Here is a 24,907-nt window from a genome sequence, read left to right as displayed (position 1 = left end):
AATTTTCCATGCTCCAATTTCTCCTCCATCCTTCTTTCTCTCTCTCTGTTCCTCCCTTCTTCCCTCCCTCTATGGTTTTCTTTATGACAATAGCGAAACAACAGAAAGGGGCAGCAATTCTAGAGGACCACTCCTCTTTTCAAGGACCGCTCCTTGGAACAACCCAATTTAGTACAGGACTATTTCATTACTTTTTCCCCCCAAAGGTGTTACTCTTATATGCCATCCATCCTCTGCTTTATGGAGACTCAGGTGCATTTACAAACCATGTTTGACTACACTGACCAGCCAGCTGAGTGCAATAAGTCCAGTCACTATTCCACTTGTCTCGGGCCAAAGTGAGTGGAGCTTCAGTGGAGGTGGAGAACTCAGAACTAAGCCAGTCTATCCAGAGGGGGTTTTCTCTCAGAGACACGGGGAGTTAGGACTGGTCCTGGATTATCAGCAAGGCCGAGGAAAGAGCAGTGTTCCCCTATGCTCTGGGCTAGTCAATATTGGGATACTTAATGCCCAGAGGGAAATATGAGCCACTCAGGGCTACACAGAGAAGTCGTGACAAAGGACAGAAAAAGATGGCCACCTCATCTTGGGTCTTTGAGCAGGCTGACACTAGCTGGTCTCCTTTTTCCTTCTCCCCACTCAACCTCCCTAGATGTGGGGAAGAAGGAATCCCATCCCACCTCCACTTCAGGCGCCTCCAGCCTGTGCTGGTTTGGGGATGAGAAAAGCTTGGAATGAATATGAGGTTCAAGCTTAAAAAAAAAAAACTGGAGTACATTTTAAGAACTAAAATAAAACTTTTAATAAATTGAAGTCACTTAAAAAGAGGGACTCAGACTAGTATCGCTAAGGAAAACTGAAAGCCAGATCGAATGGAGAGTTTGACAGAGTACAGTTAAGAGCAGGTATTGAAAAGCTTAAGCCATTTGATGTTTAAACTCCCAGCCAGCTGAGACCGCTTACTAAACCAGCTTCCTCAACTTACCAAACAAGAGATTTGGGTTGGGGAGGAAGAAGAGAAAAACAGATGACTCTTTCTTTAACTGCTCACGGTAGGATCACTGTCCCCTGCCATTCCCTGCCACACCATCTCTTTCCTGCCCCTTTCTGCACACCCCAGAAAGGACTTGGCTGACTTTGTGGACCAGTTGCTTTCAGACAAGAGGCAATCTCCAGTCAAGCATCCTTCAATCTGGCAGGAAGAGGGGCCAGGTGGTTGCGTCAAGTTAGGAAGAGATAGTTGATGCTCCACGTACTCTGTGCTCCTCATGTGGCCTCCTTCTCTATTCTGAGTCCTCCTCTTGTATTAATGTGTTGGGGGAGGGAGGACGAAGGGGGTGCTTACCCCAATTCTCCTAAAATGATACCTTGAAAATCTTGAAACCTGGAATGGGAGGGACTAAATCTCTTGGGTCCTCATCAGTGGGCTGTGGTAGTTAATTCCAGGAAACTAAGAAGCACTTCCTCCTCACCTCACACTGGCCCCTTTGAAATATGTAACTCATGTGCGTGCAGCTCCCCCGCACCACCTCTCCTTTGCCCAACCAGCCACTTGACTTGACCCGCTGGTTTGGACGTAACTTTTACTCTTACTGCCGCAGCCACTAATGATAATGGTAGTTTATGAACTACGACTGGAGTGTACTCTGCACCAGGGGCTTGACCTGCTTTGTGTCGTCTGTCTCACTACCACACACAACTTTATTAGTCCATTTGACAGACGAGGAATCTCTGGCTGTGACCGCCTCTCTCCCACCCAAGGTCAGAATTCTAATATTTCCTTTCTGACCTTATGCCCCTCTGAGGTAAGCTAGGCACCCTCATAACCGCACCTCACCCAGAAGCCCAGAGCCACCCCTGTCTTTAGAGTACCTGCCACCCTTGCCAGAGAAGGCCAAACAGAATGTGATTCCAGGACCAGTTACAAAGATTCTCCTATTTTAGTGGGTTTTTGCTCCCTGCCTCTATTAACCTAGGACCCCTCTGATAGGGCCCCTCCTTTGCAGCTTTCACTATGCACTGCCTCCCTTCTCCCCAGTGGCCCACCTTCCAGGTTGGTCCCCACTTCAGGTGACACTCACAGACGCCTTGGAACTGCTGGTTTGGACCACATGAACTAGCCATGCCTGCAAGTCAAAAAGTCAAATATTGGCACATTTGCATGCACGTAGCACTTCACGCCTACCAAACCCAAGGAGAGTGTATGGGGATTGTGTGCAGTCAACCACCATACATTTTATCCCAACTGTGTTAGAAGATTTAAAAGATAATACACCTAACAAAAATCTTTTTATCACTTCAAGTTTCCTTTTATAAGACAAGTAAGTACCTGTGGTCCATCCTTGTTTGGCACAACTGGGGCTTTTTGCTAACATCAAGCACAGCAGTGTCTGTTTAGCAGAGTTAACTATAAATTGTCATATTTCGTATTGAATTTGATTGCCTGTCCAGTGTAAATGTCGATTATAGAAATAACATTAAACTTTCTTAGTAAATGCTAAGCCTGGAGAAACTAAGTCAGGAAAATATTCATGGACTTGTTCATTTGAAAAAACTTAATAACCGTTGTTCAAAAACAGCTACTTTTAGTTACTTCAGGTGTTCTCAATTCTGAGAAATTAATGTTCTAAGTGAAAGAGAATAGAGTCTGGCCTTTCAGGGAAAAAGGTTCTCCGGAGGAGGGTAGTTCTCTTTAAATGCTGCTTAGCTTCAGGTTCAAGTGAGCTCCTAGGCTGCTCGCTCCTCTCCGGTTCTGACTTGAAGCCTTGAGCAAGGCCCCTTTCCTAGTTGTTCAAGTCACACATCCTAAAATCCTGCAGCTGTTCCCCCAAGATTGCCAGCAAGATAACAGCTATAAAACTTAAACTGTAAGATGCGAAGCTTTGCACATTTTCTCAGTTCCAACCCAGCAAAAACCTTTGCGTCCTTCCCCGCTTCCTAAGGCCTGCTGCTCTGTTGGATTTTATGACTGTTCACAGGGAAAGGAGAAGATTCTGCAGACCAGTTGGGCTTACCATGTGTCTCAGTTTCTTTGGGACCCACGACTTGCCCAGGACGGACTTGGTTGAGAAATGCTGTGTTGGTTTCAAAGGACAGCAAAGGCAGGAAGGGCCGTCTTTGAAGTGAGTGGGCACAGACCACCCTTTTGCTTTCGCCAGTGAACAAAAGCACAGCCTTTCTAGTTCTAATGGTTTGGACTAATACGGTGTGAAAAACTAAATATAGAATACTTTTGTTAAAATCAGATTAGACTAATTCTATATGAAGAGCTTTAATGAAAAATGTTTAATGGTTGAAATACTATAACGCTGGAGTTAAAATGCAGGTGCAAGAATGAAATTCTACCCTCCCCAGAGAGCAAACTAGTACATACTGTGAAATATCAATTAAAGTTTATAGTTGCCTGCGTTGGCTAAATGTCTTTTTCATGGGAAATTTTCATTCTCTTATGAAATAATCATTTTGGGTTAAAATATGTGCTGAATTATGGGGGCATTCCAAGTTATTAAGAAATGGATTTATTTTACAAGCAAGCTGTAAGCATTCTTTGCTGTTTTTATGAGGTCATCGACATGACTTTTAAATGGGGCTCTAGGCCAACTCTGATTCTCACGTCAGTTCATTAATTCACACAGCTGTCTCTGAACACTACAAGAATAATATATACTGCAGACAGAGGGCCAGAGAGCGGGTGGGGTGAGATTTCAAGGCTGTATATCAGTCGGGGGATCCTGCTGACATCATAAACTATGAGAAGACAGCTTAAGCTGTTTGGGGAACAGCAGTAGCCCCCCTGATGGAAATATGGCTGGTTTAATTGATTCTTTTTAGTTTCAGAATATACAGAGTGGGGACACCCAGTTGTTTTGATTCCGAGCAAAGTCCGAACATGAAAGGCAGACCCTGCAGGAATGCATTAGCAGGGAAACCCCAGCAGAGACCTAAGGTGTGGGGAGGGGTTTGATCGTGTTAACGATATATGAGCAGCCGCGCTGACATATGAAGGGCAGCGGCCCGGTTGACTGCACAATGATTTTGTTTTATAGGCGATTGTGAACTCATCGTCTCTATGAACAGTTTTTCCAAACGAGATGTGACAAGGGTGCTATGACTGTAGCGTGAGGGAGGGGTTGGGAGAAGCAAATCTTCTGAAGAAGCTTCCTCACCCTCTCTCAGCTCCCTGATTTGTAGCCAACACTGAATAAGGAGAAGTGAACTGTCCTGTGGTGGGACTTCTGACAGCCTTTCTCACTTGGTCAGAAAGAGGCATTGCTAATATCTGCATTAAAAACTCACCCTGGTAGGTGCCTACATTTGCAAGGGTTTTATACCAAGCTGAATTTGGAGATCACTTATGCAAAACTCATGTTTATGAGAATGTCCTGGTTTCCAGTGCCTCCTTCGGCATTAATATGATATTTTTTAAAAGCATATCTGCAGCTTTATATCCTTTAAATTCCAAATTTGTTTTGGTTGCCATGGGAAGGTGAGCTAAGCCTCTCTGAGGGTAATTTCAGTTTTACGAATGAATCCAGCCAAGTTTTTATGTCTTTGGATGCGGGAACGTTTTAGGAAATGTGACATTTTAAGTGGGCTCTTCAGTGACTCTCCGTTAAAACGCTGACACCTGTGTGCATGTGGATATTGGCGATTTAGTTGTCCTCGTCTCATCTGTGTGCACAAATGTCTTTTTGTACATGTGAATTGAAGCTTTGCATGAGAAAAAGATGTGTCCTTAAGAGTAGAAGACCGCTAATGCGCACGAAAGAGTGAAAAAATTCAAATTTACTGAAGAGATCAGGGTTGAAGCTCCTCTAGGCTTCCCCTGTGTGCTTTTCATGCCCTTTCTATACTTAATTATGCTGTGGACAAATGCTGTGGATTTTTCTCTTAGAGTCTCGAAAATATGTAAAAGCCCAGCATGTTGAGCAGGATTGTCTCAATCCATTCAGGCTGCTATAACAATATACTATAGATTGGCTGATTTATAAACAGCAGACATTTATTTCTCACAGTTCTGGAAGCTGGGAAGTCCAAGATCATGACCCCTGTGGATTCCCCATCTGGTGACAGCCTACTTCCCTATACAAGGCCTTCTTGCTGTAACCTCACAGGGTGGAAGGCGCCAGAGGGAGCTCTCTGGGGTCTCTTTTACAAGGGCACTAATCCTACGCAGGAGGGCTCCATACTCATGACCTAATCACCTCCCAAAGGCCCCACCTCCTAATACCATGGGGGTTAGAATTTCAACATATGAATTTGGGGGTAGCACATTCAATCTATAGCATTTCACCCCTGGCTCCCCAAAATTCATGTCTTCTTCACATCAACAACTCCAAAGTCTAAATCCAAAGTCTCATCTAAATATTGTCTAAGTCAGATCTGCCTGAGACTCAGGTACAATCCATGCTGAGGCAGTTTCTTCTCTAACTGTGAACCTGTAAAATCAAACAAGCTGTGTGCTTCCAAAATGCAATGGTGGGACAGGCATAACGCAGATATTCCCATCTCAAGGGAGAGGAATAGGAAAGAAGAAAGGAGTGGCAGGTCCCAAGCAAGTCAGAAACTTAAGGCTCGAGAATAATCTTCATTGACTCAAGGCTCTGCACTCCATGCCCACCAGAGTTTCCACCATCCAGACACTCTGGGGCAGGAGTTGAACCCCCTTGAATTTGCTGGTTGCTGGGCACAGCCCACATTGCAGCTCTCCTGGACTAGAATTGCAAGCTGGTGGCTCTGCCAGTCTGCAGTTGTGGGGGCAGCCACACTCCCATGGGTCTGCTAGACTCTGCCTCAGTGGGGGCTCTCTGTGATGGCCCCACTCCTGAGATGACCCTCTGCGTGAACAGAGGAGTTCAAGGCAGCTCCATCCTTGGAAATCTAGGTGGAGGCAGCCACAGCCTCACAGCTTCGCAGGGCGTACTACACAGTACACTGGGTCCTGCCACAGCCATATCTAGGACGACCAAAGAGCACAGGGATGGAGCGTGGGAGCAGAGTCCATGGTGTGGGGCTGCAAGGCACACTGGGCAACAGTGGCCCCTTCCTTGAAATTGTTCTGCCTCACAGGCCCTTGCACTGTGGGCCTGTGATGGGAGGAGCAGCCCTGATGCTCTCTGAAATGGCTACGAGATCATTCTTCCAGTTGTCTTGAATAATAGGTCCTGCCTTTTGTTTAGATGGCTGACTAATCCCCCCACTGCCTTGGTAAACAGCACCAGAGTTCTGTTTACAATGCCAGCCCAGACTTACCTCCTTAGCAAATTTGACCACATCTTTCTTATTGTCTCCTGAACAGACTTTCTCATTTTTTACAAAATGGACAGGCTGAGAATTTTCCAAATTTTTAAGTTCTGCTTCCCTTTCTATTACTGGACCAGGTTCATTTTGCCCATCACACAAAAAGCCAATCACTGAGATGATGAGTTTGCAGCAGAGAAAAGATTTATTCACAAGGCAGCCAAGTGAGGAGATGAGAGAACAAATCTCAAATCTGCCTCCCCGAAAATGGGGACTAGGGATATTTATGAGGTAGAGAGGCTGAGTGGTCTGAGATGTGGGGATAGACGATTGGAAACAAGGAAGAGTGAGGTCATTGATGGTCTGCATGAGCATGGTCAAGCCTCATGGCTCTACATAGGACACATGTTCACCAAATGATGGTGTCAGCATGATCTGAGAGTGGAGTTTTTAGTTCCTTGACGTCAAGAGTTCATCTCTCAGACACCTGCGCAGACCCAGTTGGTGGGTTGGTGGTCTTGACCAGCCTAACCAGATAGGAGTCAACTCTTAGTTCTTGAAAAACAACTCAAGCATCCATTACCGTAATGACCCGAGAGTCAGGGATGTTATCTGAGAGGAACCTAGTGGGAATTGGGTAGTATACTTCCTAAGCAGCACAGCTAACAATGGGCAGGCAAACAACTAAAAGCTACAATTAATAACTGCCTTAAAAATTGTAGTTACTAGATACCTAATGGTATCTTTCCACTGGTTTCATTTTGATTAAAAATTCTATCTTTAGGTCATTTCTCTCTTCTCACATTTTACTGTAAGCAGTCAAGGGAAGCCAAGTTGCGCCTTCGAGACTTTGCTTAGCAATTGAGGAGTCAAATATCCAATTTTATCATTCATAAGTTCTACCTGCCACAAAACAATAGGATGCAAACATAATCTAGCTAAATTCTTTGCCACTTTCTAACAAAAGTGCCCTTTCCTCCATCGTCCAATAAACGTGTGCCTCATTTCCACCTGAGACTTCAGAACGGCCTTCACCATCCTTCTGCCTACCAAACTACTGTTTAGGATTACGTAGGTTTTCTCTAAGGAAATTGAGGCTTTCTCTGTATCTTTCCTTTTTTCTTCCTGAGCTCTCACTAGAATTGCCCTTAATGGTCCATTCATGGCAATGTAGGCTTTTTCTAGCAGGCACCTCAAAACTCTCACAGCCTTTACCCATTGCCCAGGTCCAAAGCTGCTTCCACACTTTTAGGTATTTGTTACAGCAGCACCCTACCTCTCAGTAGCAGTTTTCTATCTTAGTCCATTCAGGCTTCTATGACAAAATACCATAGACCGATTGGCTTTGAACAACAAACATTTGTTTCTCACAATTCTGGAGGCTAAGAAGTCCAAGATCAAGGCATTGGCAGATTCAGTGTCTAGTGAGAGTGGGTTCCTTCTTCACAGAGGGCTTTCTTCTTCCTGTGTCTTAACATGGAGGAAGGGGTCAAGGGATCTCTCTGGAGTCTCTTTTATAAAGACACTAATCCCACTCATGAGGGCTCAGTCCTCATCACTGAATCACTTCCCAAAGGCCCCTCCTCCTAATGCCATCACAATGGGGATTAGGATTTCAACTTGTGAATTTGAGGGGGCCACAAACATCCCATCTATGGTAGGAGCACAGCACACAGGCAGCAATGCCCAAACATTCCTTGAGAGGCTTTCCAGCTGGCAGCCACAGCTCTGCACCCACCACCCCTGGTCCTGTCTCAGCCTCCACAGTCTCTCCCACAGCCCTGTGCGTGATGACAAGACACTGGATCAATTGGGGGCACTTCTTCAACAAGGAAAGGTTGAGGATTATCATGGAGTGCATTTGACACCTTTAGAAGGCCAGTTCACCCTTTGATTCTCTTGTGTGGAGAAATCCAAGTTCAGTTAAACATGTTGTGGTTTGTTTTTAAAAGATTTTTTGTGTTACATCTGTGTACATAAAGGAAGTGTGTGTATAGCCTATTAATGGGTTTTCATTCGTTAAAAGAGAATGATTTTCAATTTTGCATGCCAGGTGATAGATGAATGAAATAAATGACAGCTCTCATGGGTGAAAGGACCACTATTAGGCAAAAGTGGACAATTTTAATTAAAAAGGAGTAAACTTATAAATTAGGTAAGGGAGCAGGAACTACGAGAGAAAATTTAGTGCAAGTAAGAACTTTACAGAGAATTGGTTGAAATCAGAAACTGCTCTTATAGTTTTCTGAGGGATGATACTTCTGGAGTTAATAGTTGGCAGGTGTTAGGGACTGACGTTTGTGTGCCCACAAGATTCATAGGCTGAAGCCCTAAGCCCCAATGTGATGGTATTTGGAGGTGCGGCCTTTGAAAGGTAATTAGGTTTAGATGAGGTCACGAGAGTGAAGCCTCCCAATGGGATTAATGTCCTTACAGGAAGAGGAAGAGACCCCACAGCTCTGTCACTCTCTCTGCCATGTGAGGACACAGCAAGAAGGCAGCCATCTGTAAGGCAGGAAGAGGACCCTCACCAGGAACGGAACCAGCCAGCACCATGACCTTGGACTTCCCAGCCTCTATAACTGTGAGAAATAAATGTCTGTCATTTAAACCAGCCAGTGTATGATATTTTGTTATAGCAACCGACGCTGACAAAGACAGCAAGTTTATTATGAATTTTATTCATTTGTTCTAGTGAATGAGTCCTTTTCTCTACAGTTATTGAATTTTCTTTTTTGTTATAAAATTTGGGGGTTTTGTTTAAAGATTACAGGTATCTGGACTTATCCATTGTTTCATTGTAGCTGAATCATCTCAGTTATATATTTCAGGTCATTGTTTGTACCACATAGTTCATACCTTGCCAGCAACTGGTAGCAGCAGACCTGACATGCGCAGGTGACAATGAAGACGTCAAAAGAATTCCTATAAAATGGGGATGTTTTAGGGCTTGTGGATCTTGAATATGTTCACCTCATAAATAAATCTAGTATTTTCCTTGGTGAATAAAATTGAAGTTATTAAAAAATATGTTCACTTCTTGTAAGAATGTGTGATACTGATTCAATAATAATTGAAGCCCTGTTTTTGCCCCTTGAGTATTCATTCTTGTTCTCCAGTAGAACACTGATCTTGGAGAGAGACTTAGTTATTGAATAAATTCATATTGTGCATAGTTTCTTCTTCATCTATTTCAAATATAGCAAAGCGTTCCAAATCTGATTTCAAATATATTTCATGTAAGCAACAGTCTAAAGCTCTTTTGAGATTAATATTTCCTAATGTCCAGCCATTCCTTCTGTATTATATCACATTTTTTTAGTGACATATCCCTCTGATTCTTTCCTAGAAAGAAAGCAGGCCATTTCAGATAATCTCATTACTTTTCTGAAGGGATCTTTTATTACTGGTTTTATTTATCCTCAGGAGCACCTGGAAACTATTCTTCAAGCATTGAAGGCGGGCTCTGCTGACCTGCTGTCTGGAATTGTGGTTCTGTGGTGAACTGGGTGGCTAGGCCGATAATCCACCCGTCAAGATGAGCTGGACTGCAGCCTTCCCTCCCCCACACAGATCCCCATTCCCTTAGTTATTTGGAGTCTTCATGGCTTCCCCTCACTGTTTCCTGAGCCCTGAGGAGCAGTGTTAAATAGTGGTTAAATATATGGCCTCTGGTTTCAGACAGGCCTCAGTTTAAATCTTGGTTCTGCTATTTAAACATTATATGGCATTGGGAATGACTATCTCTTCATCTCTAGAATGGGCATCCTAATGGCATGCCGTCTTATGAAATGGTTGTGGGGGTTAAAATGAGACCATGTGTGTGAAGTACCTGGGAGTACCTGCACACAGTAGGGACTCAGTTAATTCAGTTCTCTTCTGTTCTCCACACCTGGACCCATTTCTTCTGTTTGCTTTTCCCCAGCTTCGACTGGAAGCTGACCTAAGGTGGCTGTCCCATTGGAACAAATGTAACAAAGATTCACATATAGACATCAATAACTGATAAAGGTGAGTTTCAAGGAAGTTTGCAACTTTCCTAAGATGATAGAGTAAATGGCAAAGTCAAGGATCAAACTCGGGGTTGTCTGACATCAAAGTCCACAACCTTGACCGCTACACCAGGCAGCCCCACAGGAGCTGCTGCCAAGCCTACACACAACGGGGAATTCTCCTCAAAAGCAGTTTGAAATACAGATGGCAAAAAGAGCAGAGTAGACACTGAACAGCCAAAAATAAGCAAATGTTCTTGATCAAAGGATTTGCTGTATTTGCTCCCAGCAACAGTGGGCAAGCTCACCCATTTCTCGGCACACTAGCTGATGCTGAATACTACTGGCCTTTTTAGTTTTGACTTTCTGACAAATGAAAACCATCACTTTGCTGCCATTTGAATATCTTCTTCAGTAGTATATTAGATTTGATTTTGGCTGATTTCTAATGTCCGTTCATTTAAAGACATTTTCTAAAGGAAAGGCTCATTTTCTAAAGGAAATAAGACAATAGCTTACTGGTAAAATGTTATTAAGGTGCCTTGACAATGGAATTTTGATGTACTATAGTTATTCAGAAGATAGTAAACAGCTGTTTTCTGACTAATGAATTTAAAATGACAGTAAATATGTTTAATGTGCTTATTGCACGGTCTTTTGAGAAAGATAAAAATAGAGATGCTGAAAATCCCTAGAGCCTGACAGTAGATTCCAACAGACTTACCTCAAGTCTTAAGTCTCTGGTCGGTGTTTGGTGCAGTGTTTGTGTCAGTCATTTTTCTCTTTTAGGTAATTATGTTGTCTTCTAGTTATGCCATTTTCCTAACGCATTGCACTCAGCATCAGGACGTGAGCATTTAGACAAAAGTAGTAGATTTTTGGAATTTGTTTTTCAACAATTGGTACTACAGAGCTTAAGGATGACAAATGATATCCAAGGTTTGAGATCTCATAAAAACATGTACATAGGTTGTTTACACTTGTGCAAGTATGTACATATCCATACAGCTCTCTATCAGTAGAATGTTGTGTTGAGACAAATGTAACCTTTACAAAAATATGTCACATATTAGAGCACAAAGTAAATCTCAACAAATATCAAGGAATTTCTGTACATGGAGAGAGACTGTATTCTCAGAGTAGAGTGCAATTAACTTAGGGATAGTTAGTCAAAGATAGCCTCCAAATACTTTCGGACTGTTAAAATCACTTCTAAGCAGTTCATGAGTCAATGAAAAAAACCATAATTTAAATTTTACTTCTGAATATAGAAGAAATTCCAAATAAAATATTTACATATCAAACCCACCAAGTGCTGGAAAAATATATGAGAACCAGTTATTGTTTACCATAGGTATGCAAGGAGTTAACGTTAGAAAGTCTATTAAAGTAAATTAGCACATTTACAATTAGCTGGAATATTGCATTATAAATTAAGAGAAAAAACGATGGCCTATTAAGTTAAAACTTCGGGGAAAATTGGCTATGATATGGAAATAAAATAAAATTAGGTCCCAAATTCACACTGCCTACAAAAATGAATGCCAGGTGATTTAAGCGGTTCAACTTGGAAAGTAAACTTTAGGACTTCTGAAAGAAAATATAATTAAATTTATTTATGTCACATCAGGATAAGGAAAGATTTCTTGAACACAACATAAAATGAATAAAATGTAAAAGAATAGATTAATGAAATTTACTACATTCTTATTTTTAAAAACTGATGAGATGAAAATATCCCCTGTAAACAAACAAACAGACAAGTTACAGACTGGGAGAAGATACACAATGTAATTAGCAAGAAGGAATTCGTATAAGGAATGTATTTTAAAAGTCTCACAACCCAGTTGGAAAATAGGCAAAGGATCTGTATTTAAGGACCAATAAGCATATCAAAATATGCTTATCCTCACTAGTAAGAAGAAACACGTAAATTAAAATAGCAATGTGATAAAATTTCACACCCACAGGTTTGGCAGATATTCTGATAATAGTAAGTGTTGGTGCAGAGGGAACTCCTCTCCTGCTAGTGGGAATATAAGTGGTGCAATCACTTTGGAGGGAGTATCCACTAAAGTCAGAGAGGCACACGCCTGGGACCAGGGACTGCTATTTTTGTAACAAACCTTGTAATACTGTCTGATTCTCAAATACATGAGAAATACAGCTTCTAAATAAAAATTTAAATATTCATTAAAACTAGACAGAATAATAAGGAACTATGCCTGGAAATGTAGGCTAAAGCCAAACTTTAAAAGCTTCTAAATATCAAACTAAATCTATTTGTAATTGATTCAGTGGTAATGATAAGCCACTGAGTAGTTTTGCATAATGACGTCATACAACCAAAGCTCCTCTTTAAGACTGTCTTACCAAGGTGTGGAAGATGGTTTGGAGGGCTCAATGACCAGAAAAGGAGCATTGCATTAATCTGGGAATAGATTATGAGAAGCTGAGGTAGGGGATGGTACTAGGTAATGAGAAGAGAAGCCAGATACAGAGTCTGGAAGTAACCCACCTGATGAATCAACCTCCCAGGCTGCTGCCGTGCGCTGCTGTTAATCTCATACCAGTCCCATTCCTCTGCCCCACTAAGGATGCTCTTCCTTGCACTTGTCCTACTGTCCCCTCAGCCCCTAGAGCCTTCAGGACCTTTTGGACAAGGTAGCCTTTAAGTCCATCACCTAACTCACAACCTTATCCTCCTGGCCGTGCCTGAGGTCGACCTCCATACCCAGTGAGTACCATCTCACTCTTTTGCAAGGTAACTTTACTGAATTCCCTCACAGGCACACCAAAGAAGCAAAGTTGCCCCCTCAGTTTTCTCTTTCTCGTTACCACTCTGTGACTTACCTTCAGAATTCCAACACTTCCATAAATTAAGCACCATCACTTTTGAAAGAAAGAGTTAATATCCTGTGCACTAGCAAATATGCTTTAGATATAAAATGGGTTTGGAAATGTTCCTTCTTCAATTTTTTGGAAGAGTTTGAGAAGAATTGGCATTAATTCTTTAAATGTTTAGCAGACTTTATTTTTAAAGATAATATCTCCACTTAGCTATGCCATTGAGGGAGTAGCAACAGCTACCTCATAGCTTTAGGGTTAAATGAGAAAATAGATATAAAGTCCTACCGCATGGTCTGAATATAAAAGAAACTGCATTAAAAGTAGTTTTTCTTCCCCTCTATCTCAGTAGGCTTGTGAGAAAAGCTCAATAAATGTTCTTAGAATTTTTAAAGCTTATCTACACACACACAAGTAGTTTATATATTACTGTAACAATAAATCCTTATTTTTCATTAGTATCTGACAGTGAATAGTACCTGATTTAAGCTTCCAACTTTTTATAGAATGAACTATGTAATTAGTCCTTATTATATAAAAAGTGACACTTTAAAAGTATTTGATTAGTAATTTGTTATGACATTTACAAAATTAAATTAGGATAATTTTTTATCTTTTATTGGTACACTGACATATCTCCAAGGTTAACCTTAAAGCCTTTAATAGCATACTTTTTGTGAGAGTATATTATCAGAAAATGTTCAATAAATCCAGGAAACGTGTATTTCAGCTTTAGAAGCTAAACTGTTACCAAAAAATCACGGCAGCTCTTTTTCTGGAAGGCTGCAAATCAAGACGATTCAGATCCCTTCCAAATATACTTTTCTTGAATTACTTATTCTGTTTATTTTTTGCCTAAATCCTATGAGCAAAACTCCAAAACTTCTGATGTGTAAATGACAAGTTTTATTTTATTCGCATTCTACACTGGGCACTCAATTCTGCATCCTTTTCACTTAAAAGTAGGGCACCTAGGTAAAGCCTATAGTAATGAAATTTAACTTTTATTTAGACATACTGACTTCCTAGAAGTCAAAGCTGAGTTTCCAACTTTCCCCTTTTTGTTAGGTTGGAACTTTGCTGTGTTATGCTTTCCCTTTCAATATATTATGCATGGGGAAGGACAAAGCATAATTGGAAATTGGGGACAAAATTTCAAATCCATTTCCAAATGTCCAAATGTTCTGACTTTAACTTAACAGGTTAGAATTAAATATTGAGCTCATCCTTGATATTTGCGAACCACCTCAGCAACATTAGTTTTATTATTGACTGCATAAAATACAGTACAATTAAATGCTTTAAATTTATAATTTCTTTCACAATAGGAGAGATTTCTTTATCTCATTATTGTAAGAAAGTTGCTAATTTTTATAATATTCGGATTGATTTTTTAAATGCCAATGTTTTGAATGTTTTTATTTGGTTATTTTCACAGCTAGAACTTCATTCTGACTATTACATTGCTATTAAATGGGATTATTTGTAGCATAGCACACACAGTAAATGGATTTAAGTTAACTTAGTTCTTGTCAACTCTCATTAAGTTAGTTTTGCTTCATTTATAGTTCTACGTAGTACTGTTACTTTTCTCCCCACTTTTAAAAGGAGATGCTTACCATAGAAATGTTATTAAGATAAAACAAAAGAGAAAAACCAAATGAAAGTCACTTTATATGAAATTTGCCTCTTGCCTTGTAAAATTAGGGTCTGTAAGGTTAGGCTGCTGATGATATGTCAAGCGTTGGCTGTGGAGATGCTTGGCTGTTTTCACAGGTAGGTGTATGCGCACATGGAATATGAGTGTAACTTGACCTAGATGGAATTTCACATTGAAAGAAGTAATTTATTTCATATTTGACCCGTTGGATCTGATAAAGGAAACATATTCTAGAAAAAATTGTAGTACCTCTTATAAAGCATTTCTTAGATGAATGTTCTGTGCTATTTTGGCTCCAAACAGATTATTTGTTCCTTAGGTCCTTGTCAAACAAAATAATTCTCCATCGAAGTTGCATATTTTAAAGTTTAATTGAAGATAAACTTACTTTGAGTCAAAGATTGAAGTTTAGTTTGGAATTTGAATGCAAATTATATAACTGGATGTGGAAAATAATGTGTAACTATCATCAAAATTAACTCAGCTTGTGGAGTTTGACACAAATTCTTCTTTTCCATACTGTTGGCGGGACTTCTTCAACGGGGTCAGTTGTCATTTATTTGAAAAGAGATGTTAGACAGTCCCAGGGAAAACTTCCCCTGCTCTCCCATTCCAGCTGCCGCAACATTTGGTATCTGCCACTGCAGGTCTTCCCCGTTCCTACAAGCAATGACAGTCCAACAGGGCGACCCCCCGCATAGCGCTCTTGCTAGAAAATTGTGTATCCTGTTCTCTCTCACTTACCAGCCTTGACACTCAATTGATCACAAATACCTCCCAAATTCTGTCCTTCTCCACTCAGTTAGCCATTTCCTGGAGCCTCTGAGGATCACGTCTCCACTCCGAGGCTGTTGGTAGGCTGCTCCTAAGCTCTCCCTCCCTCATCCCCTCAGCCACCGTCACACATCTTTTGCATCAAGCACACTAAATTCTCACCTTTCCTGGAATATATCTGGCTTTTTCACAATCCCATGCTGTTCTCTTCCTGGCTGTACTTTTCTTCTGTTTGGCTTAGGAAAAAAACTTACATACCGGTCAATATCCTTCTCAAATGCCACCACCTCTGTGAAGCCTTCACTGACTGCTCTTCTGCACTCCAACAGCCTCTCTTATAGCACATACGATGTTGTAGTGTAATGTTTTTTATTACACTTACCCCCACCTACCCACCCACTAGGCTGAGCTTCCTGAGAGCCTGGATGACTTCTTAACTTGTCTGGGTCACTGACATGCCCGCAATATTCATCACTGTGCCCAGCACTCAATGTGTCTGACATAGGTTAGGTGCTCAAAATATGTTTGGTGAATAAATGGCTGAACAAAACTCTAACATTTGGGAGTAAGACATCAATCCACTGCCTCCAAATATGTTCTCAGGTGCATTTCTCTGGGATCGGAGGTACCAAGTAGCCAGGGGATATGGGGGGTTTGGGGACCCTGATGGAGCAGAGAAGAGGACAGCAGGGGCTGAGGAGGCCGCACTTCACCTGCCTGGGGATGGGCTAGGCCCTGGCGTGGTCCATGGGATCAATTCTAGGAGGATTAAACTAACAGACAAAAGAGAGGAAGAGAGGAGGGAGGGGATGTTGCTGGACACTGGGTCACTTGGATGACTGCTCTGTGGACAAATACATTTTAAAAAAATAATTGAGGTGAAATTCATATAACATAAAAGTAACCATTTTAAAGCGAAAAACTCAGTGGCGTTTAGTACATTCACAATGTTGTGCAACTAGGAGAGATGGAAATGTGCTTTGGAACTAGAGAAATCCGTACTTTTCATCCTTTCCTCTGGCCACTGTTTCACACAATGTCCCTTCAGTAAATGAATATGCTCCATGGCTGTCCTCACGCTGGGTCTTGAAGCAAATGTACAGCCGAGGTGTGAGAAATGTGTCCCAATGCCTGCGAGATGTGAATTGCACCTGGTAAAAGTCTGGTATAATTGTGTGATGCTGAGGGAGGAGCTGGAAATGCAGGTCAGGAGGACCGCAATAGCCTCAGACTGAAACCCACATTTCTGTTCTGAAGTTTGGGATGAGAAATACATTTATTGTGGCTCTTCTATGTTTGACTTCAGATGAGAGAGAACACACACAGAAATTCCCTTATTTGAGGGAACGGCAATGAGCACATGCCACAGGAATAGGTAAGACTGTGCCAGATTAACCTCCATCTGACCTCCTGGGGAAGTGTGTGTGTGTGTTACTGTCTATATCAATGTGATCTCTTCATAAGAGTGTAGATGTTGGTAAATCTTGAGATTTATAAATATGTAGTTATGATTCTACCTTCTTCGCGTTCTCTAATTGTTAAAATACCCAATATAGTGCCATGCAGAGACAAACGTTGGCTAGGGAAAATATAAGCATACAAAATTACAATCTAGAAATGTGTCTAAATATCTGAAATGCAATTGACACAAACAGCAGATCTCTCTACCAAATATTGAGACCACGTGACTATGGATCTGTATTAGTTGATGAATTATAAGAATGCCATGAAGGCTATGAGAGGATGTACCTCAAATATGAAAAATTACAACTGGCAACCTGTGCCAATATCTTTTATTATTTTGCTTTTTTAAGCTTTCTTTTTAGATTACACTTCTTCTAAAAGACATTTATTTTTTTGTTTCTTTAGAATTAGCCATAAGTATGCACTCCAAGACATGGAAATACGTCTCAAACTACCATGACCGTCCTGTCACGAAGGCAAGGCTGTCACCACATTGTTCACAAACGCTTGGCCCAGTGTAATCTCAAGTGACAAAAGGGAATAGGCTGTCACCACCCGCATAGACAACGCTCCGTTGTGATGGAACGAATAGACTTTTAGGAGACATCCTGATACTCAATATATGGTTTCCTTCCAATAGCATTGTCTGTTGCTTGCTCGTTTTAAACACAACTTAATCGATGCTGTGAAACTAAATCCCATTTTCTAGCTCCTGTAAGAATTCAGTGCTTCTGAGTTTGAGCTTTGTTTTCGTAGTGACATCAGTTTGTTTTAACATTCCCATTAGGGATTCTTTTGTGAGGGGAGATGTAAATTAGGTTTTACTTTGTTTATTCTGAGTTTGTCGTGAGCAGAAGTTTGATGAAATAATCTTTGAAAATCCAGAAGACCCTACACACTATGGTAGCATAATCCAGTTTCCCCCTCACTATTGCGTCTGACGTCCTTCTGAAAAAAAAAATGAATATTTTAGGCAGGAGACAAACACGAGGGAAAGAAGAGGTTTGGGGGTGAAACTGGGGACAAATGAGAACTCCAGTGCTTCGGTGAAATGTATCTGCTCGCTCAGTGTACCAGTTCTCAATCTTCCAGCTTCCCCTGCTTTTCCACCCCATTTGACTCCCCCACCTGCAAGGTCAGCTGCTCCAAGGAGCAATTTATAAACTTGCAGCTCATATTGTGGTTGCAGTTCCAGGACTGACATGAAATTAAATCAGTCTTGAGTGCTGTAGGATGCAAAAGCTACCTTCCGAGTTTACTGAGCCCTCCACGACTCCTAATAAATCTTGGAAAGGTAGCATTCCACCAGTAAATGCCCAGCGTCTCTCCTCACAAAAGGACCTTGAAATGGAAACAACGAAGTTTTCTTTGAGGCCATATTTCATACCACAGAGAGGGAGACGTACATGGAAGCCGCATTCTTAAGCACCCTTTTCCAGCTCTGCAACAGGCGCTTTGTGAGACAATGTTAAATGAGCCCTTAACTTGCTCCTCCACGTTCCCAACTGCTGGGGCCGCGTGGTATGAAAACATCCGTGAAAAGTTGACTGTACTCACAAAGTTTCATTATTGTTTTTCAAGAGCAGAAGGTGAGTCTTTAAAAGGTCAATGAGCCTATAAATATGGCTTTGCTACAAATGTGTCACCCCTCAATTTCCAGGGACACCGAAGCTTATTGCTGGAGGCTCATCAGTGTGGCTGAGAAGGAATCTGAAGCAGATGCTGTCAGACGGTAACGCTGAACTTACACCAGACGATAACGCACGTTTTCTAATATTCCAAAATTTAATCTTAAACCGTTAGTCAAATCTGCCTAAAATCTTGGGACACAAAGTCAGTTATTGGGTCCTGTGCAAAGTTTATTGTAGGTATTAACACTTAATTTCCCCCAAACCTCTCTGAGTGAAATATTATTAAGGTCCCCTGTGATGGTTAATTTTATGTGTGAACTTGGCTAGGCTGTGGTACTCAGTTTTTGGCCAAACACCAGTGTAGATGTCGTGGTGAAGGTATGTTTTAGATGAAATTAACATTCAAATCAGTAGACTTGGAGTAAAACAAAATACCTTCTATAAGGTGAAAGAGCTCATCCAACCAGTTGAAGGACTTAAGAAAATAAGACTGAATCCCCTGGAGGAATAGAGAATTCTGCTTCTAGACTGCTCTTGGACTCGAGTCGCAACATCAGCTCTTTGCAGGTCTGCCCTGCAGATTTCCAGTTTGCCAGCCCCCACGATCACATGCACCAATTGCTTAAAATAAATCTCTCTCTCTCTAGTTATATATTTATATATATACATATGCTTTTGTGTGTGTGTGTGTGGAAGATTAGCCCTGAGCTAACATCTGCTGCCAATCCTCCTCTTTTTGCTGAGGAAGACTGGCCCTGAGCTAACATCTGTGCTCATCTTCCTCTACTTTATATGTGGGACGTCTACCACAGCATGGCTTGCCAAGCGGTGCCATCTCTGCAACCGGGATCCAAGCAGGCGAACCCTGGGCCGCCGAAGGAGAACGAGCGAACTTAACTGCTGCACCACCGGGCCGGCCCCTCTCTCTAGTTATATAGATACATGCATAGATATTTCTCTGGAAAATTCTGACTAATCAATCTCCATTTTACAAATGGTAAAACAAAGTCTCAGAGAGATAAAATAATTTGTCATAGGCTACACAGCTAGTTGGCAGCCGGGTGGAATGCAGGCTGCTCTTTCTTGCAGGGCCGAGCTAGAACCCAGGTTCCTCCCAGCCTGTGGCCAAGAACCGTATGAGGGGCACTTGAAGAGTTGGTTGTGTTTAATCCTGTCATCGGTTTATTGGAAAGCTTTTCACTGCAGCCTGCAAGAGGGAAAACGACTTGCTTGGGGTGAATGTGGCCACCAATGCGCTCTTTCCCTTCATCTAAACAGAGACTCAGTCACACTTCATTGATCATGCCTCTCGCTGAAAGGTCGCCTTAATGCTGGCCAGCAAATATTATGTTTCTCAGGCAGCCCTATGCTGTCAACCACATTTCCTGATCTACTCTGATTAGATATATAAACAGCTTCGGTAAAACAGAGCCCGAGCTTTGCTGTTAAAAATATAAGATAAGGCTTCCATAAATATTCATCAACAGCAGAGACACTGTGTCAGTTAGGCCTGAACCCTCAGAGCACACAGCTTCTTTTTACGGTGTTGTAAGAAGGTCAGTGGGCAAATAACCATGATTTATAATCATGTTTTAATAGTGACTGGTGTTCCGGCTGAGGGACACACTGGGGAGAAGAAAGGGTTAAAACAGTCGCGAGGGGTCACGAAGTGGTCTTGCATTAATGACCTAGCACATGAGCAACATTACTAAAAGTTCCTTAGTTATTTTGTATCTGCTAAGTGTGACCCCATCCCAGCTAAGAATAGGGACGAAATGGTCTGACGCCTGCAAGGTGCAGAAACGTGAACGAAGAACAAGGACTTCCCTGAAACTCGAATGTGCTGCCCAATTGGGGAAATGAAGTAATCAAAACCACGCGTTTTATACCTTCAGATGCATCTCGTCCCACAAACACGTGCAAGGCAGGACCAGTTTATGGCGTTTTATTACAGATTCATGTGTGTTTAATTGGTATGCATTTCAAAATACTCTTCTAACATTTGTGCCAACGTTGGGCTCGATGATCTAAAGGATTTTTTCAGCTCTAATTCCTTTGCATGAGAACATGTGCCCTTTCCATATAATTTTTGGTATTTGTTTTCCAAAAAGCTACAAAGGGTTGTCAATATTGGTTTTAAAGAGGAAAAAATAAGATGAGAGTATGAAGAGACTATCAGAAGTTGCTTGGTGGGAAAATATCAGAAGTTAACATACTGGATGAAGTTTTAATGTGCTTGGATATTTATAGATAGCTTCCGAAAGACATTTTGCTCACATAAAGAGCTCACTACTCCCCACTTCAATGATCACTTGAAATTTTCCTAAACTAATCAACGCAATTTCTACTCAACACTAAATAGACCTGCTCACATTTGTTGAGCAGTTATTATGTACCCAGCACTGTTCTAAACACTTTACACAAATCAGCTGAGAAAAATCCTGTCGGCAACCCAAGAGCCTGCTGCTTTTTTCCCTCTTTATCGCAGCCTATGAAATTATGCATACTCAATTTAAACCTTTCTTGAATTAAAGTAATATTCTCCCAGGTTGACGCCTGGTTTGGGTTAACATCAAATATAAAAGCCTTTTATTTTCCCGAGATAATCGTTTTATTTTCTTGGAATTGTTGTGACCAATAGTTCCCATGCTTGGCTGTGCATCAGGATCGCATGAGGAACTTTCCAAAAAAGCGAGTTCCTAGGCCAGAACTCCCAACCACCGAATCTCTACAGGCGGGACTCAGGAATCTGCATTCTAACAAGGAAGTGGTATTTTTATTCCTTTCTCAGAAGAAGTAACCAAGTCACATAAGGTTGAATAACAGCCTGAAGTCACACTGAGAGTAAGGAAGAACTAAATGCAAACAGAGGAAGGTCGTAGGTTTTTTTTAAATTGTACTTGAGTTGGTCTTAATGTTGTTTGTGCTTCTATAACAAGAAACATGTTTTCTTTGTACAAGGTACTCAAATACTAAAAGCCAAAGTGATATTAGGCTGCGCTGAGGGCACATTTGGGGAACTTAGGCCACCTCTCCGAGGTTTCCAGAAAAATGAGTACATGTGGACTGTCTTTCATTCTTTCCTTTAGTTAGGATATCTTTAGTCTTGGTTTACACATGCAAATGGGTTTCCATTATTAGATTGACCCAGAGAACCCCTCAGACTCGTGTGGGTCTATGAACAGCGCTGTAGAAAGATCTGGGATCATCCGTGTTGGGGAGGAACAGACATAACCCGAACCTAGAATCAGAGGCCCAGGGTGCCAGTGCTGTCCTGTCCCTTCCTATCTGCTCAGCCTTGAGCAATCTCAGGACTTCTTTGAGATCACTTCTAGTTATTGCCTTTGTGGGACCCTGAGACACAGTGCTCCATGCATCCTCTAACAAGTAGTGCTACAGCTTCCCTGAACAAAAGCTCAGAACAGAAGTTCAGGGCATGTGTTTCATGAGCCCATTTCCTTTTGTTTGTTTGTTTGGTTTTTTTTGGTGAGGAAGATTAGCCCTGAGCTAACATCTGTTGCCAATCTTCCTCTTTTTTTTCTTTTTCTCCCCAAAGCCCCAGTACAGAGTTGTATATCCTAGCTGTAAGTCCTTCTAGTTCTTCTATGTGGAATGCCACCACAGCATGGCTTGACAAGCAGTGCATAGGTCCACACCCATAGGATCTGAACCAGTGAACCCCCGGCCAAGGAAGTGGAGCATGCAAACTTAACCACTACGCCACAGCCCCACAAGCCCATGTCTGAATAAAGGCACGTTCTTCAAGAGGGACAAAAAAGTGGATCTCTGATAAAATCCAGGCATGGAGAGCCTGCAGTTGAAATTGACTTGCTGGACAGGACACCACGTCTCCAGGCCATAGGTGCTGGGGAAGCATGGGGCGTATTTAGCTTCTCATCTGCAGAACGAGCGCTCTGTTCTGCATTTTATTTTAAAAGTTCCTGCAACATAGTCCCCACATGTTCTAAGGAAAGGAATTTTATATTATAAACATTACATGCAGGGCCTTTACTGTAACAGTAAGTTATTTCCTTAATTTTGTCTTAATTCCCCAGTACACAATGCAGAGATAAACAGATCCCGCCTTTTACCATTTAAAACCCTGAAGTATTTATCTATGAATCTGGAAGCCCCACTATCCAGAGTGTGCAGGGTGATACGGATCAGGTTAGTCTGTCTTAGAGTGCATTCTTTGGTTGCAATTTCCTGTTTATTCAAGGTAAAGAAGGGTCTTGCTACCACAGACTGGAACCAGACATAGCCCCTTTGCACCCACAAGAGCTGAAATTACAAGGACCATCTCTGGTTTTTAAACAAGCTGTGTTGACTCTAACCTCTACACAGTTCAGCCCCGCCCATTTCCTCATCATGTTTATGCTCCATTGCTCTATTTACATATTTCTCCCAAAACCCTGTGATTGCAGCTGCACACATTGTGATTTCTTTCCACTGTAAGGTAACACCTTTTCCTTCTCTATCACATCCCGCAGCTGCTACTTATGGCAGCGCCCAGTCCATTCTCTTCTGTTGTCCACTGTCTGTTGACCTAGCAACATCTGAAATAAATGTGAAGTGGACAATGATTCAATTTATAAAACAAAGAAATAGGACAATTCTCTGCACCCCCAACTTTATGAAATGCAATTTATTCTACCATACCTGTTAAGTTTAGTTAGATTGAAAGAAATGTTAGTCTCCCCAGCTGGAGTGTGAGCAACTCAACTAACGAGGCTGAGCCTGGTGTGGCCTCAACGCCTTCAGCTTTATTAGCACAGTTAGGGCCCTGCGTTGCTGACTGACTGCCCCGCCTTTGTGCCCCAGTTCTTGCTGTAATGTCTTTCGGAAAGCAACTGCAATTGGTGATTAAGCCCTTTGCCTTCAAAGCAAGTACCCAAGAAACACTCATTTTTGGTTTCTGACTAATCTTCCTATTTTCAGATGCAATGCTGACTAATCTTCCTATTTTCAGATGTGATGCTGACTGGACTTACAGAAATGCAAAGTAAGGAGGTAGTTTAAGAATTAGCAAAAGTCCCTTAATGAGAAATTGATCTAGCGTCGAGAGACATCCACGTGGGTAGTTGGAACATATTTCGAGAATATCTTATAATCTTATAACTAGATCTATGAATGAGCCCATGCACAGTGACAGGAGATAAATAGGCCAGATCTTCTGGAAATTCTAGAGAACAGTTAAGTGATGACCCTTTTCTTTTTCTGTTTCTGTTCTGATTCAGTCTTAACTCTTGAAGAGGCTTACAGACTTTTATAGAGTCCTGAATATTGCTCCTCTAATCCAATGTTTGTCAACCTCGGGCAATTGACATTTGGGGAATAATTCTTTGTTGTGGGAGCTGTCCTGTACATTATAGGATGCTTAGCCTCATGCTCATTAGATGTGAGTAGCATTCCCCCTGCCTCAGTTGTGACAACCACACTGTCGCTGTCCCCCATTCTCTGGCCCTATTGGGTACCACTGCTCTAATCCTATACTTCTAAAGTCTCAGAGGGCAGAGTAGGGAGCCAGCTGCGGCTCCACCAAGTGGCTAAGGGTATGTACTTCCCAGGGGCCACATGTAGACCCTACAGAGGGGAGTCAGCCACTAACTATCTTGTAAAGGACCACTCCCTGGAGGACTTCCCACCAGGGAGGAGGAACTTAAGCCAAAAAAGACTGTCTATATGATGTTGAATATAAAAGGTAAAGGGTAAGGAGACAAAATGACCGGCAAAGGAGACATAACTTACACCGTTTGAGGTCCCCAGCAGAAGACTCAAGAACTCACAGTGGCATCCCATGAGAGAGTCCGCTTTGGATGTCTGCCATACCCAAGAGTAGCAATGTTACATTAGAGCTGGACTAATCAGTGAAAACTTCTCCTTTCCCCTTCCTGTAGGAGCCAGAGGCAGCATGCTGAACGTGGAAGGAGAGATTGATGAGGAAAGAGAGGAGGAGCAAAGTATGCCACATTCTCTCCACACTGCAGGCTTCTCAGGCAAGCCAGGCTAGGATAAGGGAAATGTGTTAAATTAGGTGAGTACCTGTCATTTTCAGAGTGAACTTTTTATTACCTAAAAGTGACTGGAAGATTTTCACTAATGGGTGAAAAGAAATGAACCCTCAGAATGTGTTTGTAGGATCAGACTTAAAACTGCTTTCAGCTTGTAATTTACCAAGTACTCAGTACTACAACAGGCATATCCCTAACTTTGAGATCTTCAAACTAAATGAAAACAGCACACATTCTGCATTAAATTGCCATTATTCAATAGGAAAATGAAAAAATTCAATAGAAAAA

The 24,907-nt window shown here is 41.7% G+C and overlaps 1 long non-coding RNA gene across 2 annotated transcripts in view; it reads left to right on the top strand.

The window, feature by feature from the left end:
- Positions 1 to 24,630, top strand: part of LOC102150230 (uncharacterized) — a 126,125-nt gene extending 101,495 nt beyond the window's left edge. Inside the window, exons 5-7 of one of the 2 annotated variants that reach the window (XR_011421552.1) lie at positions 10,166 to 10,251; positions 18,638 to 18,709; positions 24,506 to 24,630. This is a non-coding gene — a long non-coding RNA (uncharacterized lncRNA). Of the gene's footprint in view, positions 1 to 10,165; positions 10,252 to 17,382; positions 17,617 to 18,637; positions 18,710 to 24,505 lie in introns of those variants that run through there. The other variant, XR_011421551.1, reaches the window with a different exon arrangement.
- Positions 24,631 to 24,907: the final 277 nt, after the last annotated feature.

This window comes from Equus caballus, chromosome 9, assembly GCF_041296265.1.
Source record: "Equus caballus isolate H_3958 breed thoroughbred chromosome 9, TB-T2T, whole genome shotgun sequence".
Taxonomy (NCBI): Eukaryota; Metazoa; Chordata; class Mammalia; order Perissodactyla; family Equidae; genus Equus; species Equus caballus.
The sequence above is the reverse complement of the archived record's forward strand: the minus strand, read 5'-3'. Positions and strand labels throughout refer to the sequence as shown.